Here is a 17112-nt window from a genome sequence, read left to right on the forward strand (position 1 = left end):
GAATACTGGAGTGGGTTGCCGTCTCCTTCTCATGAAAAAAGGGCTAGAGATCTGAATATGTGAAAGGACTCTGTGAGGTAACACAGAAAAGTAACTATAAAAAAGCAGCTGACACTCCTGGGGCCAGGGAATAAAGGGAAAAGCCTGGGGTTGTTATAACCCAGCACTTCAAAGCACCGAGGACAGTCCTAGGAGTGGCAGAAAAAGGCAGAAGGCTGGACCCCGCTGCGGGGCGACAGGCTGTCGTGAGGCCCCGGAACAAGAAGAGTAAGCTAGGGGAGGACCAGGTCCCTCGGCCCCTGAAGGCTCCCTGTTGCACCCCACAGGTATAGAACCGGTGGGGAGCAGTCCCAAATAAGGGTGTAATTTGCAAAGTCACAGCCCAGCACCAAAAAGCAGGGTATAGGGTGGTTAGTGGTTGAGCATTATTAGCTTATCAATGGTGTGGTTTCACAAAAGGTGTGGGCAGGGTTAAGGGAATGTAAGACAACCAGCAATTGGAAATAGCAGGAGACGTTTACCACCCTGAAGCCTAAGGGGCAAGAGGAAGGAATGGCGTTATATCAGGCTCATGGCTGTGAGAGAGAGGCTGCCTCGAGGGAGCTGTGACCAGCTGCCCAAACCAGGGCCAAGCAAGGAGGGCATGGGCAGGGGTGTGGGAGCGACCCCCTGACCTCTCGCTCCTCCCACCTGCTGATCTCCTGAACTGCTGCAGTTTGTCCAGACCAAACTGGAAGTCAGAGAGCAGTATGTTTAACATTCCTTTAATGAAAATAGAATCTACCACAGATATTTATCTGCATCTTCATCTCCCCACCTAAGGACAATAAAAACAATAACAGCAACAAAATATTAAGAAGAATCTCTCCAAGTTTATATAGATCAACTCATTCTTTCAACATGGATGGACTTGGAGGTTATCATACTAAGTGAAGTGAGTCAGACAGAGAAAGACAAATAATATATGATATTGCTTATATGTAGAATCTTAAAAATGGTACAAATGAAGTTATTTACAAAACATAAATAGAGTCACAGATGTAGAAAACAAACTTATGGTTACCAAGGAAGTAGGGAGTAGGATAAACTGGGAGATTGGGACTGATATAGATACACTACTATATATAAAACAGATAACTATTAAGAACCTACTGTGCAGCATAAGGAACTATATTCAGTACTCTGTAATGACTTATATGGAAACAGAATCTAAAAAAAGAGTGGATATATGTGTATGTATAGCTGATTCATTTTGCTGCACAGCAGAAACTAACACAATATTGTAAATCAGCTGTACTCCAATTTTTTAAAAATTAGAAGCTAGGATAAAAAACACAATTAGTTCCTTGAAATTATGGAACTAAGTTGGTGGCCCAGATGGTAAAGACTGCCGGCAATGCAGGAGACCCAGGTTGGATCCCTGGGTTAGAAAAAACCCCTGGAGAAAGAAATGGCAACCCACTCCAGTATTCTTGCCTGGAGAATTCCACGTACAGAGGAGCCAGAAGGGCTACAGTCCATGGGGTCACATACAGTTGGACACAACTGAGTGACTAACATGAGATAAAGAGCTCATCCTCTGCACCAGTCCAGAGGCTCTTACTTGGCTTTGTCCCACAAGTATCTAAAGAACTTAAAAGGTACAGATTCCTGAACCCAGCTCTTGGAATGTATGACTCAACGGGCCTGGGAAGCAGCCCAAGAGCCATGTTAAGTTCCACAAGTGATTCAGACCATCAGCTGATGGTGAGAACTCCACTGCCTAGCACTCATCTTAGTATTTTTATGCAGCCTGAGCATTCCAACATAGCCCTCTCAGAGCCCACTCTCCATTTTCTGGCATGAAAGAAGCTTTTTTATATTCTTTTGGCACCACCCCAGTTCCATGGGCTCAGGATTTAAAAGAAACACAAACCAGCTTTCCTTATTCAGCTGAGATTGGATACACCTGAACTAGGCTAAAGGCAACAGAGGGAGAGGATGCATTTCCATGATTGCATGAAAAGAGCTTAATCTGAAACACAATTATTATCTTTTCTACTTCCTGTATTGGTGGTTGAGCTAGTTAACAAATAGTACCTCAGAAATATTCTTGGCACCTGATGTAATGAAGGTTTAAGGAAAGGAGACAACTTCCTGATTTGCTGGTGGCACCTCCACACACATGTCACCCTGACATCCAGGCTTCTCAGGAGCCAGAAAAATCAGTTCATTCATTTCTCAAAAAAAACATTTATTGTCTGCCTACTACATAAAAGCTCTGTTCTGGGTGCTAGGGACACAGTGAGGCATAAAACAGACAAGATTCCTTCTGCTCTTGGCTTAAAACCTAGTTAGAAGAGACAAACACGAAACAAAAGACAGTGTCGGACTATGGTCACTGTAATGTAAGAAATTAAAAATACGTCGTGATAAAGAGTGGAAGGTGGGTTTCCCAGGTGGCTCAGTGGTAAAGAATCTGCCTGCAATGCAAGAAACGCGGGTTTGATCGCTGGATTGGGAAGATCCCCTAGAGAAGGAAATGGCAACCCACTGCAGCATTCTTGTCTGGGAAATCCCGTGGACAGAGGAGCCTGGAAGGCTACAGTCCATGGGGTTGCAAAGAACCAGACACAACTTCGTGACTAAACAAAAACAACAAAGAGTGAAAGGCAGGAGGCAGGATGCAGGCGTGGGCAGTGCATGGTGGGCAGTCAGGGAAGGCCTCCCTGAGGAGGTGACATCTTAGCTGAGACTCAAGGGAATGCAGAGAGCCAATCGTTACATTCCATTGTTGAGCAGCTATCTTAACAGTCTAGCTGAGAGGTAAGTACAGCTTGCTACCTAGTGGAAGTGGAGGAGAGAGCAGGAAAGGGGGAGAAAAGTAGGCAGGTGTGGAAAATATTTCAGAAGGAGAACTAATAGAATTGGCTGATGAATTAGAAGGTAAGGGGTGAAGACAATGGGAAACCAAGAATGACTCCTATGTGAGTAACAGACAGACAGTGGTCCACTCTTCTGGAATGGAGAATCCTGGGGAAGAAACAGGTTTGGGGTAGGATAAGTCAAAGATGTTGTTTTGCATCTAGTTAATTTGAAATTTCAGTTAGACATCCAAGGGATAATGTTCAACAGGCCACTAAGAATGGGGGGTCAGAAGTGATAATAATAATTTGGAAATCACCAACATACAGATGGTACATAAAGCCCAACCTTGGGATGAAAAAAGGCTCGGTCCATGCACGACTGTACCAGGGCTGGAAGCTTCTGTAGGCCAAGCCATGTCAGGACAGGGAGGAGAAATCCTGACCCAATCCAAACCTCTCTCAAGGCAAGCTCTCAGAGGCAGCATAAGATTTAAGGTGCAGATGCAGGCAACACAAACCCACTTGATTTTAGTGATAACCACAGAGGAGAGTGAGCATGTGTATGTTGGAACTAGGCCATGCATTCTGTAGACGTCTATACCAGAGAAAGCAACAAATACATTTGGGACCTATCATCATGGAGCAAATGCTCTGCGCAAGCAGGAGACCAACAAGCAACAAAGCACGTCCTCCCTTTATTCTCAAAAAAGGAGCTGGTTATGGACCAACCTCTCAGCCAGAAGCTACCTGGAGGCTGGGTTGTCTAACTGTTGAAAAAGACCTAAGCTCTGGGTCTGGTTTTTCACCATACACTCAGACGTTTTTGTTGCTGGGTAGGAGCAAGGGGAGAAGAATGCATAGGCCTCCTCTCACTAAATAAGGGGAGGTGGCAGAGTGGAGGGATGGGGGTGAAAGGATGAATATACTACTTCCAAAGAAATAACCCCACCTACGGAAACCCATTTCCATCTAGATTCCTTTAGAATCACTCTCCTGAAACAGTAAGAGATCTCCATCATCAGGAAGTGGATGTCTGACAACCTGGAGACAGACAGGCTTAATAAAGATTTAGGGAAACCTATGTGAATGTCACGTTAAAGTACCAGGAAAATAGAAACTGGTGAGGAGCACATCATTCTTCAAAATGCAGGGTGGAAGGAAAAGACAAAGGGAAGAGAAAAATGAAAAAGAGAGGAGGGAGAGGATGGGAGGCAAGGAGAAAGAGGAAATCTTTTTTTTTTTCAGGAATTAGTATTACTTAACTATAACCCTCTTGCTCCCTCTGGAGGTCAAGATCATGAATAACATGCCTGTAAAAGAAAATTCACTGTACTAGCGCCAGGGCTTCATTTTTCACTGCGCCTTTCTTCTTCACTTTAAGTCAGTATCGGGACTTCCCCGGCGGCCCAGTGGTTAAGACTCTGTGCTCCCACTGCAGGGGGAACAGGTTCCATCCCTGGTTGAGGAACTAAGGTCCTGCATGCTGTGTGGCCAAAACACAGAGGGAAAAAAAATAAAGAAGTCAGTATCAAAAGAACAACACAAAGACAAGAAATTAAGGCTCCTCTGGCTTTCCAGCACTTTCTTCACACTCTGAAATTTGAAGACCAAGAATTCAGGGTGCTTTGTAAGCAAAGCCAGACCTACAGTACTAATTAAACACCTTAGAAAATGGGGAAAGGTTATATTGCAACAGCCTTCACGAATCTATTTCTCCAAACTGTTCACTGTTTATTTTGAAAACAGGAGGAGTCTGTCAGATGGCATTCTTCCTCACTTCAATGTTAAAGTCATTCTGGAAGGACAATGTCTGGATTTTGTTCCAGGTCTTCTGTATTTTAACAAGGATATCATTGTTGCCAGGCAACTTTGGATTCCAGATGCAGGTGCACACAAAAGTTAAATGACCTCATAATTCTAATGACTCTACTCTGGCAGTAATCGCAGTATTACAGTTTGTCTACCTAGATCCAGCAGCTGAATTAAGAAAACAAGTCAAGGAGCCAAAGACAACAAACCCTAATAAAGCTGGTGCTCCTGAGGTCATTCTTCAAGGTTTCAAGACAGCGCTTCCAAAGTAGCACTGAGAGTAATTTTAGAAAGCTTCATTTCAGCCTCATGATTTTACATTATAACAGATACTGATAACATATGGACAGAAGGAGCAACATCTCATAGCTTTGGGTTCAATTTGGGTAACAGTGTTTTATAAATACATAGCCAGAGGGTACATTTCTCTAGCTTTCAAGACTACTGGTGCAATAATTAACAATTAACTATACTTTCAGAAGAACAAACACCAATCTGGGATGCTATTTGTGGCCACAGGCAATGAACAGACAGCATAAGACAAGCCACACCACGACAAAGAACAAAAAGAACAAAAACTAATTTTTTAAAGGAGACACTGAGCAATTTATTATACGATAAAAGTGATGTCTTAATTCACTGAGGCAGAGATGGACTTTTTAATTAATGGTGTCAGGACAAATGGGTAACCATTTAGAAAAAAAAATGGTACAGTTAGATCTATTTCATGTCATACAAAAGAATAAACTCTAAATGTATCAGATTTATATAAATGTAAAACATAAAACTATACAAGTACTAGAAATAAGTAAATTCCTCTTCGATCTCAGTGTTGAGACAACGACCTAAAATACAGAGGCAGTAAAAGAAAAGATAGATAATCTGACCACATAAAAATAAATATAAAGCGTGGGGGAAAATACTACCCCATAAACACAGGTGAAAGACAACTAACAAAATGGGAGAAAATCCTTGCAACAGACACATCCCTAACGTGTAAAGAGCTCTTTAAAAATCAAGGGAGAAAGGACAATTTACCCAAAAAATATAAAACAGTCCTTATATGTATGAAAAAATTATAGTTAGAGAAATTAAAACAAGACTGAAATTCTTATCTATAAGACTGGAAAAAAGAAGAAAATATGGTAATACATTAGGTTGGCAAGACTCATTGCTGGTGAAAATGAAGATTAGTACAACTCTTCTAGAAGGAAATTGGATAATACTTAACAAAATCTATAGATGTACTTAATGGAATCTACTGATAGATAAATCTTCTGAAGAAGATAACTCTCCAAGAATACAAAATGAATGTTTACAAGGTTTTTCACTGCAACACTATTGCAAAATATTAGAAGCAACTGAGCTCAATGCCATACATCAGAGGGTGGCTAAAATCTCCTATGGATAAACTATGATATATCCATACAATGAAGTACTAAGCAGCTATAAAAAAGAATAAAGACCAATTTATATGGACTGATTTCTTTCCAGGACACACAGAAAAAACAAATTTAAAAAGCAAAATGCAAGAATATCTATAGTATGCTATCTTTCATACAAGACAGATGGGAATATGTAAATATATATATATATATATATCAGCTATGTGTGTGTAGTGTGTGTGTGTGTGTGTATATATATATATATGCTTCCCAGGTGATGCAGTGTAAAGAATCCACCTGTCAAGAGACACGGGTTCAATCCCTTGGTTGGAAGATCCCCCGGAGTAGGAAATGGCAACCCATTCCAGTATTCTTGCTTGGAAAATTCCATGGATAGAGAAGCCTGGTGGAATACAATCCATGGGGTTGCAAAGACTCAGACACAACTGAGCAAACATGAGCACTCTCTTTGAAAAATTCATCCAAATTGAATAACTGACTTTTAGGGCTTCCGGTGGCTGAGTGGTAAAGACCACACCTGCCAATGCAGGAGCTGCAGGAGATGCAGGTTCGATCCCTGGGTTGTGAAGAGCCCCTGGAGAGGAAGAAATGGCAACCCACTCCAGTATTCTTGCCTGGAGAATCAAAGAGTCAGACACGACTGAGCATGCACACACATAACACCTTTATCTCATCTCATGAAAGAAAAGAAGATATATACATATATAAAATACTCATATATAGAATTCAGTATCTATTCATTTGTACAAAGAAAATGTCAAAAAAACAAGCTCTAAATTAGTGATATTGGTTACCTACAGTGATTGGGAACAGGGCAGAAACAAATGGGGAAAGAGAAACAGGGTAGTGATGGGAGGAGTGGAAGTATTCTGAGTATACTTTGATTTAAATAACTCTGATATTTAAAACAATGTAATGTTTCACACACCCCAAAATAAATAAATGATTAAACTAGGAGGTGGGGAGAACCCAAATGGAATGAGCAATAACAAATGAACTTAACAGGATTACAGATGGATAACGTGTCCATTTGAAGGAGGTGGAAAAGGAAGAACTATCCTCAGATGCAGTATTTTGACTATCTATTAAAAAAGAAGTAAAAAGAAATATGCACAAATATTGTACTCTACTTAGTCAAGTTGTAAATACTGGTTGTGAACAAACAAGTAAATATATTATGAATAGGAGCCAGGTTTCTTGTTATCAAAGAAAGACATTGCAAATAAGGAAGTGGAGGTAAAGTGCTGAAATGAATCCTATGGTACTGGATTGGAATTGGAGGTGTCAAGGGGTCACACAGAGTCAGACACGACTGAAGCGACTTAGCAGCAGCAGCATATGAACTCATACTTTTTAATATGTGTACAGATGGATAGCTATGAAAATATTAACACATGAAAATGTGTGTGTGTGCATGGGTTAATATACATACATATATTTTCCAGCTCTATCCTCTGAGAGGGCCTAGAAGCAATGAATGAGCACACCTCACTCCACAATTTTGGTTTCTAAATACCACTCTCCAATAAATGGAACCAAAGCCCCTTGGAGAAATGGCAGGATCCCAGACTGGGACAGGAAAAATAGAGATGCACCTCAAACATTTCCTGGTGCCAGAAAGGAAGGAGTGCTCAAAGAATGATAGGGGTGTGCTGAAAGGATACAGGAGCCAACTGGAAGGAGCTTAAGATAGGAACAACGTACATTTTGATATTTGCGAAACAATCCATATGATAGTGATTGATTATACTCCAATTGATGAAAATCAGCCTTCCGATTAATAAATGCAGAAGAAGTGATGGAAACAGAGAATCAGGGTTAGGCAAACACCGTACCTAGTAACTGTTCCAGAGAATCATCATCAATGGATAATAAAATTAGTAGACAAAAAGTATTATGAGAAACATGGTTTTGCCATAGTCTCAAAGTATCTCCCTACAAGATACTTAAGGATTACAAAGGAAGAAACAGCCACCTGACAGCGCAGAGACCTGGCATCAGATCAGATCAGATCAGATCAGTTGCTCAGTCATGTCCGACTCTCTGCGACCCCATGAATCGCAGCACACCAGGCCTCCCTGTCCATCACCAACTCCCGGAGTTCATCCAGACTCACGTCCATCGAGTCAGTGATGCCATCCAGCCATCTCACCCTCTGTCGTCCCCTTCTCCTCCTGCCCCCAATCCCTCCCAGCATCAGAGTCTTTTTCAATGAGTCAACTCTTCGCACGAGGTGGCCAAAGTACTGGAGTTTCAGCTTTAGCATCATTCCTTCCAAAGAAATCCCAGGGCTGATCTCCTTCAGAATGGACTGGTTGGATCTCCTTGCAGTCCAAGGGACTCTCAAGAGTCTTCTCCAACACCACAGTTCAAAAGCATCAATACAACATCCTAATCAGGCGATCAACGTGAACGTCACCAGTAACAAGACATGGCGACATCATGCACCCCGATGGAATGCAGTTAGAAGGGCACAGCATAACTTCTCAATATTCTTAGCAAAAACTGCAAAATCTCGGTCCAAATGTGAGACATCATTAGACAAACCCAAACGAGGGACATTCTACAAAAGTGTCAAGGTCATGAAAGACTATTAGAGAGATAATAGAAACATGACAAGTGAATACAATGCATGATCCTGGACTAGATAGATCCAGGACCAGAACAATTTCTTCAACATTAATGGGAACATTATTGAATGTGAATAAGGTTTATAGATTAGTTGATAGCAGAGTGTCAATGTTAATTTCCTAATTTTTCTGTTTAAGTGTAAACCTGAGAGAAAGCTGGATGAAGGGTATATGGGAACATTCTGTATTATTTTTATAAGTCTTTTCGGTGGCTCAGACGGTAAAGCGTCTGCCTACAGTGTGGGAGACTTGGGTTCGATCCCTGGGTCAGGAAGATCCTCTGGAGAACGAAATGGCAACCCACTCCAGTACTCTTGCCTGGAAAATCCTGTGGATGGAGGAGCATAGTAGGCTACAGTCCATGGGGTCGCAGAGAGTTGGATACGACTGAGCGACTTCACTTCACTTTATACTTTCTTCAAAAATAAAAATCTTTTTAAATGATTAAGAAGTGATGCTGTAAAGTGAAAACATGCCCGTGTGGCACATTTCTGGAGTATTACATGTGTGACACCTTTTCATAATTACTGACCTTAAATTGCTCTGCAGATAATAATTTGTAAATTCTGTAGGAAAAATACTGGACACCAGAGAAAACATCAGCAGAACAATACTTTGTTTAAAACATCACAAAATAAAATGGAGCCTATTTGTTTATTTAGCAGATTTGGGGAACTAGGAATAATAACTAGGAGTTATTTGTGCTATTTCCATGTTTTCAGAAATATAACTCAGCAGTCACTAGTGCATGCTGTGCACTCAAAACTGAGTTGGGGCCTGTAAGGTTTGTGAATTTTTAATGAACACTTCTTATGCACTGATGTAAATCCTTTTGGTCCCACCTTATGGAGTTAACACTTGCATGGGTCAGCCTCAACCAACAGGAGGCAGAAACCAGAGAACAAATGCTTCCCCCTTTTGCTTCCCAGGCAAATAGTTCAGAGACACGTTTAAATCTCCTATTAATACCGAGCACTATTGACCCACAAGAATGGAAAATTTGATAATGTTTCACTGTATTAGTTTTCCCTCCCTTCCTATTCAATTCCCCTGATTCCTCATCCTTGCTCAATGGGATCACTTCCAAACAAATTACTTACTCATCAGGTTTTGTCCTGAGCTCTGCTTTTGGGGGTCAGAGAGAACAGGGTGAAAGGGAGCGTGGAGGAATGGATGGTAGAGACACAAGCTAAGAAAGTTATGGGCTTACCTTTAAGTATAAACTGCAGACACAAGTATGAAATGGACACCAATCAGTGGGAGTATATTACCAAGTACATAAAACAGTCATAAAGACGTCCACAATGAGAATTCTACCCAGTGAACAATCTGTTCCAGATGGAGGGAAGCTGTGAACTGATCCCTGAAGGAGTAATAACTTTTTGAGAGAGTGATAGAATAAGCAGAGGGCATTCCTCATTCAAGGAGAGACAACTCAGGAACCGGTTTTCTTTTTGCCACATGGAAAACAAGACTGTCAAAAGGCTTCACCACCACTGCTCAAGGACTTTTTATGTACATGAACTCTGAAAGAAGTCCACTATTAGCCAGCAAAGATGAAAAATGAGAACATTTTGACCTGGGTAGGAAAAAGATGTTATTTCCGACTTGTTTATATAAGTCCTACAAGTTTTTAAAGGGAGGGGTTTCTTTCGTGAAATACCAGATAAGAAATACTTGGTTTTTTTACACAGGAACAAAAAAATTAGAGGATCCTAAAAGAAATACAGTTTAGCAAAGTTTCCATCCAACCTGCTAAAAAAAATAAATTCAGCCATATAGATACTAAAACAATTTTTTAAACAAAATAGCTAGCTATCAATTTATGCCAATTACAGTCACATTATTCTATATTTGGAACACAAAACTTTTGTTGCTCTTCTCTCCCTGAATTTCCTTTCTTTAGGGTAATACATTAGCTTGCTTTCTTTAAAAGATGTATTAGTTACTCCCCTTGAGAAGAAACAAGAGGAATTGTGAAGACTGTGGTCAGCCAGTAACCACATTCTTTGCCAATCTGAAATTTCAGCTGGAAAAATAGTCAGCTACTCAACATCAGATCAGATCAGATCGTTGCTCAGTCACGTCCGACTCTTTACAACCCCATGAATCGCAGCACGCCAGGCCTCCCTATCCATCACCAACTCCCAGAGTTCACTCAGACTCACGTCCATCAAGTCAGTGATGCCATCCAGCCATCTCATCCTCTGTCATCCCCTTCTCCTCTTGCCCCCAATCCCTCCCAGCATCAGAGTCTTTTCCAATGAGTCAACTCTTCGCATGAGGTGGCCAAAGTACTTGAGTTTCAGCTTTAGCATCATTCCTTCCAAAGAAATCCCAGGGCTGATCTCCTTCAGAATGGACTGGTTGGATCTCCTTGCAGTCCAAGGGACTCTCAAGAGTCTTCTCCAACACCACAGTTCAAAAGCATCAATTCTTCGGTGCTCAGCCTTCTTCACAGTCCAACTCTCACATCCATACATGACCACAGGAAAAACCATAGCCTTGACTAGATGGACCTTTGTTGGCAAAGTCATGTCTCTGCTTTTCAATATGCAATCTAGGTTGGTCATAACTTTCCTTCCAAGGAGTAAGCGTCTTTTAATTTCATGGCTGCAGTCACCATCTGCAGTGATTTTGGAGCCCAGAAAAATAAAGTCTGACACTGTTTCCACTGTTTCCCCATCTATTTCCCATGAAGTGATGGGACCGGATGCCATGATCTTCATTTTCTGAATGTTGAGCTTTAAGCCAACTTTTTCACTCTCCACTTTCACTTTCTTCAAGAGGCTTTTGAGTTCCTCTTCACTTTCTGCCATAAGGGTGGTGTCATCTGCATATCTGAGGTTATTGATATTTCTCCTGGTAATCTTGATTCCAGCTTGTGTTTCTTCCAGTCCAGCATTTCTCATGATGTACTCTGCATATAAGTTAAATAAACAGGGTGACAATATACAGCCTTGACATACTCCTTTTCCTATTTGCTACTCAACATAGTGTATCTTAAACCTGGTCAAGAAATCCGGCAAGGTTTGAAAGATTTGTAAGACAGCTACTTCTCCTGGGATGAATAGCTCCTCCCAGGTGAGGTAAACACATGCCCAAAGGAGTTTAGTATAAACAAAAAATAATGCATATTATACATTATTTATACATCATAATAAAACATTAGGAGTTTGGGATTAACATATACATACTACTATATATAAAGAGGTAAACACAAGGACCTACTATATAGCACAGGGAGTTTTGTTGTACACTTGAAACTAACACAACGTTGTAAATTAACTATACCTTTTTTAAAAAATGATGTTTTACTCTGAGAGTTTACTCTTATCATCTCCATATTTAACACACCTGATGAAGATAACGTGTAAGTTTGATTTAGAAACTTAAACTTTAGACGTGATTTATCATCCCCATGAGACAGACTTTCCTCAATACGTCAAATCATGTTGCTTTCATTTATCTATTTCAGTTTCTCAAACTACAGGATGCAAGCTTTTAGGAAATCTAACCACCACATACAGTTATGCAGCTTGCACTGCACAAATGCACCAGGGGGATGTGAGGGCCAACGAAGGGGTTGCTGGCCCCAGGAAATTGTAGGAATATATATGTACAAACTGTTTGTAATTTCAGGGGCTCTCAAACTTTCTGAGGCCCATATCACAAGTTTAGAATCCTTGCTTTATTCATTTCTATTCAAATAAATGAGGTTTGCATCAAACAATGGGGATTGACAATTTGTTGCTGAGTCAATCCAACCTGAGGCACAAAATTAATTACAAATGTGTGTTCTTCAAGGGAAAACAAAATTTATCTTTACCAAGTTAATTAATTATTTCATCCTCTGCTGCAAAACATAGATTTTTATCTAAATAAGATTTTAACACAATAACTTCCAAGTATTCTCTCTACAATTTCTCTTCTATCTCATGAAAGATCACTCTGTGACCTTTATAAATTTAATAAAGAGCTAATATAATAGAAAGCATTTGTTGTTGTTCAGTTGCTAAGTCGTGCCCAACTCTTTGTGAGCCCATGGTCTAATACCTACTTTGCATGATTTTAAAGTTTCACTAAAATGAGTAGAATTTATCATTTGAAACTATCAGTTATCACAGCTTAACTGAGTGAAACGGTGCAGCAACATTTCCTTAGATATGTACATTCATCTGTCAAACCCAACTGATTTAATAATATATTTAACAATGAAAGGGAAGAACAAAAGCATCACACTAATGCATCACACAGTTATAGATGCATCTATAAATTTAAACTATTCAGTTCTGTTGTTTGTGACATCACCCTTATGCTTCAGCATAAAGATGGTGCCAAATATTATAATTAAATGATCTTCCACAATAAAACATTTTTATTCATCTTTAATTTTCTCAAAACACGGCTAAAGTAATGGTGACTACTTTGAGATTTTTTTGTGTAAATCTACAAAATATCAAAAAGAATAGGAGAATACTTCTGTTTTACACAATTCAGTGGAGTGCATAACTCGAGAAAAACTCCCAAGACAGTTATCTAAAAGATCCAGACAAAATGTTTTTTATTTCTTTAAATTTATGGCTGAGCATTTAAGGAGAAATGCTCCGCAGGCCAAACATAAAGCAAAGACTTGAATCCATGAGACAGCTAGGTGCTACAGCTAACAACTGCCACTGAAGACTCTGCCCACCTTGGGGAGGTCTGGTTTCCAGTATTTTGTTCCTTATAAAAACAGGGGCACCAGAGAAAAACCCTAAGATGGCAGGTCAGATGAGACGAGACTTGCCAACAACTCCCTCAGAGATAAGATGAACACAGACATGATGAGAAAATGTGTCTATTTTACCTTCACTCTGGGGGAAAGGAAAAGTCTTCTCTGGAACTTTCCATCCACATGTTGGCCCTGCACACAAAGACAAAAATCTGTACTTCCCTTACGTAGGAAAAAAAATCCATGGTGAGAATTTAGCTTAAACACTCCAACTGACTGGCAGGAATAAAGGCAAATCCTAGAGGAACATATCTTAAAGCCAGGCCTCCAAAGATTTACAGATAAATAAGACCTTCAGATCAAAAATTCTTAGGCACAGAAGGAAACAAGTTAGCATGCAGGACTGACACTCAACAGATTACAAGCACATCTGACTCACAATGACTGGAAATAATTACACTGAATATATTCAAAAGATAGTACTTAAAATATGAACAGGCAGATTTCATAAGTGTATAGAAATGAAAACATAACTGAATTTAGAAACTCAATGAAGAGATGAAATAGAAGATTAGACATGATTGAAGAAAGAATTACTACTGGAGATAGGTCTGAAAAAATAATACTTGAATAAGGAAAGAATATAGAGAGACAAAAAAAATTAAGAGGGAATTTAATAGACATTGAGAACAAAGGGATAATGCTTAACATATCTCTAGTAACAGTGTTCGAATGAGCTAATAGATAATATAGGGATGAAGCAATATTCAAAGATAGAACAGCTGAAGATTTTCCAAAAATGATAAAATGCACAAATCCTCAGATTTAAGAATCTGGATGAATTCTAAAAAGCTTAAAGAGATTCACACCTAAACACCACAGAACAACAAAAGGCAGGTCATATATGCAGTCAGAGGAAAAAAGACAAGTTACCTTTAAAAAATTAGTCCAATAACTGGCTTCTAAAATTCAGGAAGAAGTAAAATAGGCCCAAAATCATGGTACATAATGCAAAACCCAACGGTGGGCAAAATAAATGGAACCTATATGGAGAAACCTAAATTAACATTGACTGTATAAGAGAGCAACAACAGTAATATCTAAATTGTGGGGTTAAATATAGAGAACTAAAATTTTTTAATTATATAATTTGGGAGGTGGGCAAAAATAGTGATTTCGAATTTGTTAAGTTAAACATGCTTGTTAGGACCACAAAAAATTAAAACAGCACCAAATTCAACAAAGAAGAAAGACAGATTTTTTTTTTTTAATTCTTAAATCTCTATCAATCCAAAAGAAAAGAGAAAATATGTATATAAAAGGCAGGACATCCAGAGGGATAGTACAGGGAGGGATGTGGGAGGGGGGTTCAGGATGGGGAACACGTGTACACTCATGGCGGATTCATGTTGATGTATGGCAAAACCAATACAATATTGCAAAGTAATTAGCCTCCAACTAAAATAAATAAATTTAAATTAAAAAAAATAAAAGTTTATTCGTTTAAAAAAAGAAGGCAGGACACTTACAAAGCACAAAATAAATTGGTAGAAAGAAATCCAAATATATCAGTAACAACAATAAATATTAAAGGACTATATTCTCCAGTAAAAGGTCCTTATCTAGGCATCTGTTTTATAAATACTGCACTACTGGAATGCAGTTACACAACTTGCTTTATACATTGTCCAAGGCTGTCTTTGTGCTACAACAGCAAAGTTGAACTCTTTGACAGTGTCTAACTCTAGGTTTTCCTAGTTACTAATAAATCTCTCTGCCTATTTGTACAATAGCCATGTGTACAAGCTTTTAATGTTCTTGACTTAATTTCATGGGAATCAAGAGGTCAAAGGTTTACCACAATCTTCTTTTTGACCTAGTGGCAAAACCTACTGCTCTGATAGTTACAGCATTTAACCCAGTGAAGGCTTCTGTGAATTTTGTTTCATGGTCTCCTTTAAATATGATGTGTCTTCAGTTCAGCTCAGTCGCTCAGTGGTGTCCAACTCTTTGTGACCCCATGGACTGCAGCACGCCAGGCTTCCCTGTCCATCACCAACTCCTGAAGCTTGCTCAAACTCATGCCCATCGAGTCAGTGATGACATCCAACCATCTTATCCTCTCATTCCCTTCTCCTCCTGCCTTCAATCTTTCCCAGCATCAGGGTCTTTTCAAATGAGTCAGTTCTTCCCATCAGGTAGCCAAAGTATTGGAGCTTCAGTATCAGTCCTTCCAGTGAATATTCAGGACTGATTTCCTTTAGGATTGACTGATTTGATCTCCTTGCGGTCCAAGGAACTCTCAAGAGTCTTCTCCAACACCACAGTTCAAAAGCATCAATTCTTCAGTGCTCAGCTTTCTTTATAGTCCAATTCTCACATCCATACATGACTACTGGAAAAACCATAGCTTTGACTAGATGCACCTTTGTTGGTAAAGTAGTCTCTGCTTTTTAATATGCTGTCTAGGGTGGTCATATCTAGGGGCTGCCCTGGTGGCTTAGAGGTTAAAGTGTCTGCCTGCAATGCGGGAGACCTGGGTTCGATCCCTGGGTCAGGAAGATCCCCTGGAGAAGGAAATGGCAACCCACTCCAGTGTTCTTGCCCGGAGAATCCCATGGACAGAGGAGCCTGGTGGGCTACAGTCCACCGGATCGCAAAGAGTCGGACATGACTGAGCAACTTCACTTCTTCAGGGTGGTCATAGCTTTTCTTCCAAGGAGCAAGCATCTTTCAATTTCATGGCTGCAGTCATCATTTGCAGTGATTTTGGAGCCCAAGAAAATAAAGTCTGTCATTGTTTCCCCATTTATTTGCCATGAAGTGATCAGACCTGATGCCATGAGTTGAAGTTGAGTTTTAAGTCAGCTTTTTCACTCTCTTTTACTTTCATCAAGAGGCTCTTTAGTTCTTTTTTACTTTCTGCCATAAGGGTGGTATCATCTGCATATCTGAGGTTATTGATATTTCTCCCGGAAATCTTGATTGTAGCTTGTGCTTCATCCAGCCCAGCATTTTGTATGATGTACTCTGCACATAAGTTAAAAGTAGGGTGACAATAGCGGAGAAGGCGATGGCACCCCACTCCAGTACTCTTGCTTGGAAAATCCCATGGATGGAGGAGCCTGGTGGGCTGCAGTCCATGGGGTCGCTGAGGGTCGGACACGACTGAGCGACTTCGCTTTTACTTTTCACTTTCATGCATTGGAGAAGGAAATGGCAACCCACTCCAGTGTTCTTGCCTGGAGAATCCCAGGGACGGGGAAGCCTGGTGGGCTGCTTAGCATAGCATTAGCATAGGGTGACAATATATGGCCTTGACGTACTCCTTTCCCAATTTGGAGCCAGTCCATTGTTCTATGTCTGGTTCTAATTATTGCTTCTTGACCTCCATACAGATTTCTCAGGAGGCAGGTAAGGTGGTCTGGTATTCCCACCTCTTGAAGAATTTTCCACAGTTTGTTGTGATCCACACAGTCAAAGACTTTGGCATAGTCAATAAAGCAGAAGTAGATGTTTTTCTGGATCTCTCTTGCTTTTCTGATGATCCAACGGATGTTAGCAATTTAATCTCTGGTTCCTCTGCCTTTTCTAAATCCAGCTTGAACATCTGGAAGTTCTCAGTTCATGTACTATTGAAGCCTCGTGATGTGTCTCATGCTGCATAATCTTTGTTGCTTGCTGAAAACACACATTTCTGAGCAAGT

This window comes from Bos mutus, chromosome 10 (assembly GCF_027580195.1).
Source record: "Bos mutus isolate GX-2022 chromosome 10, NWIPB_WYAK_1.1, whole genome shotgun sequence".
In the NCBI taxonomy this organism is placed as follows: Eukaryota; Metazoa; Chordata; class Mammalia; order Artiodactyla; family Bovidae; genus Bos; species Bos mutus.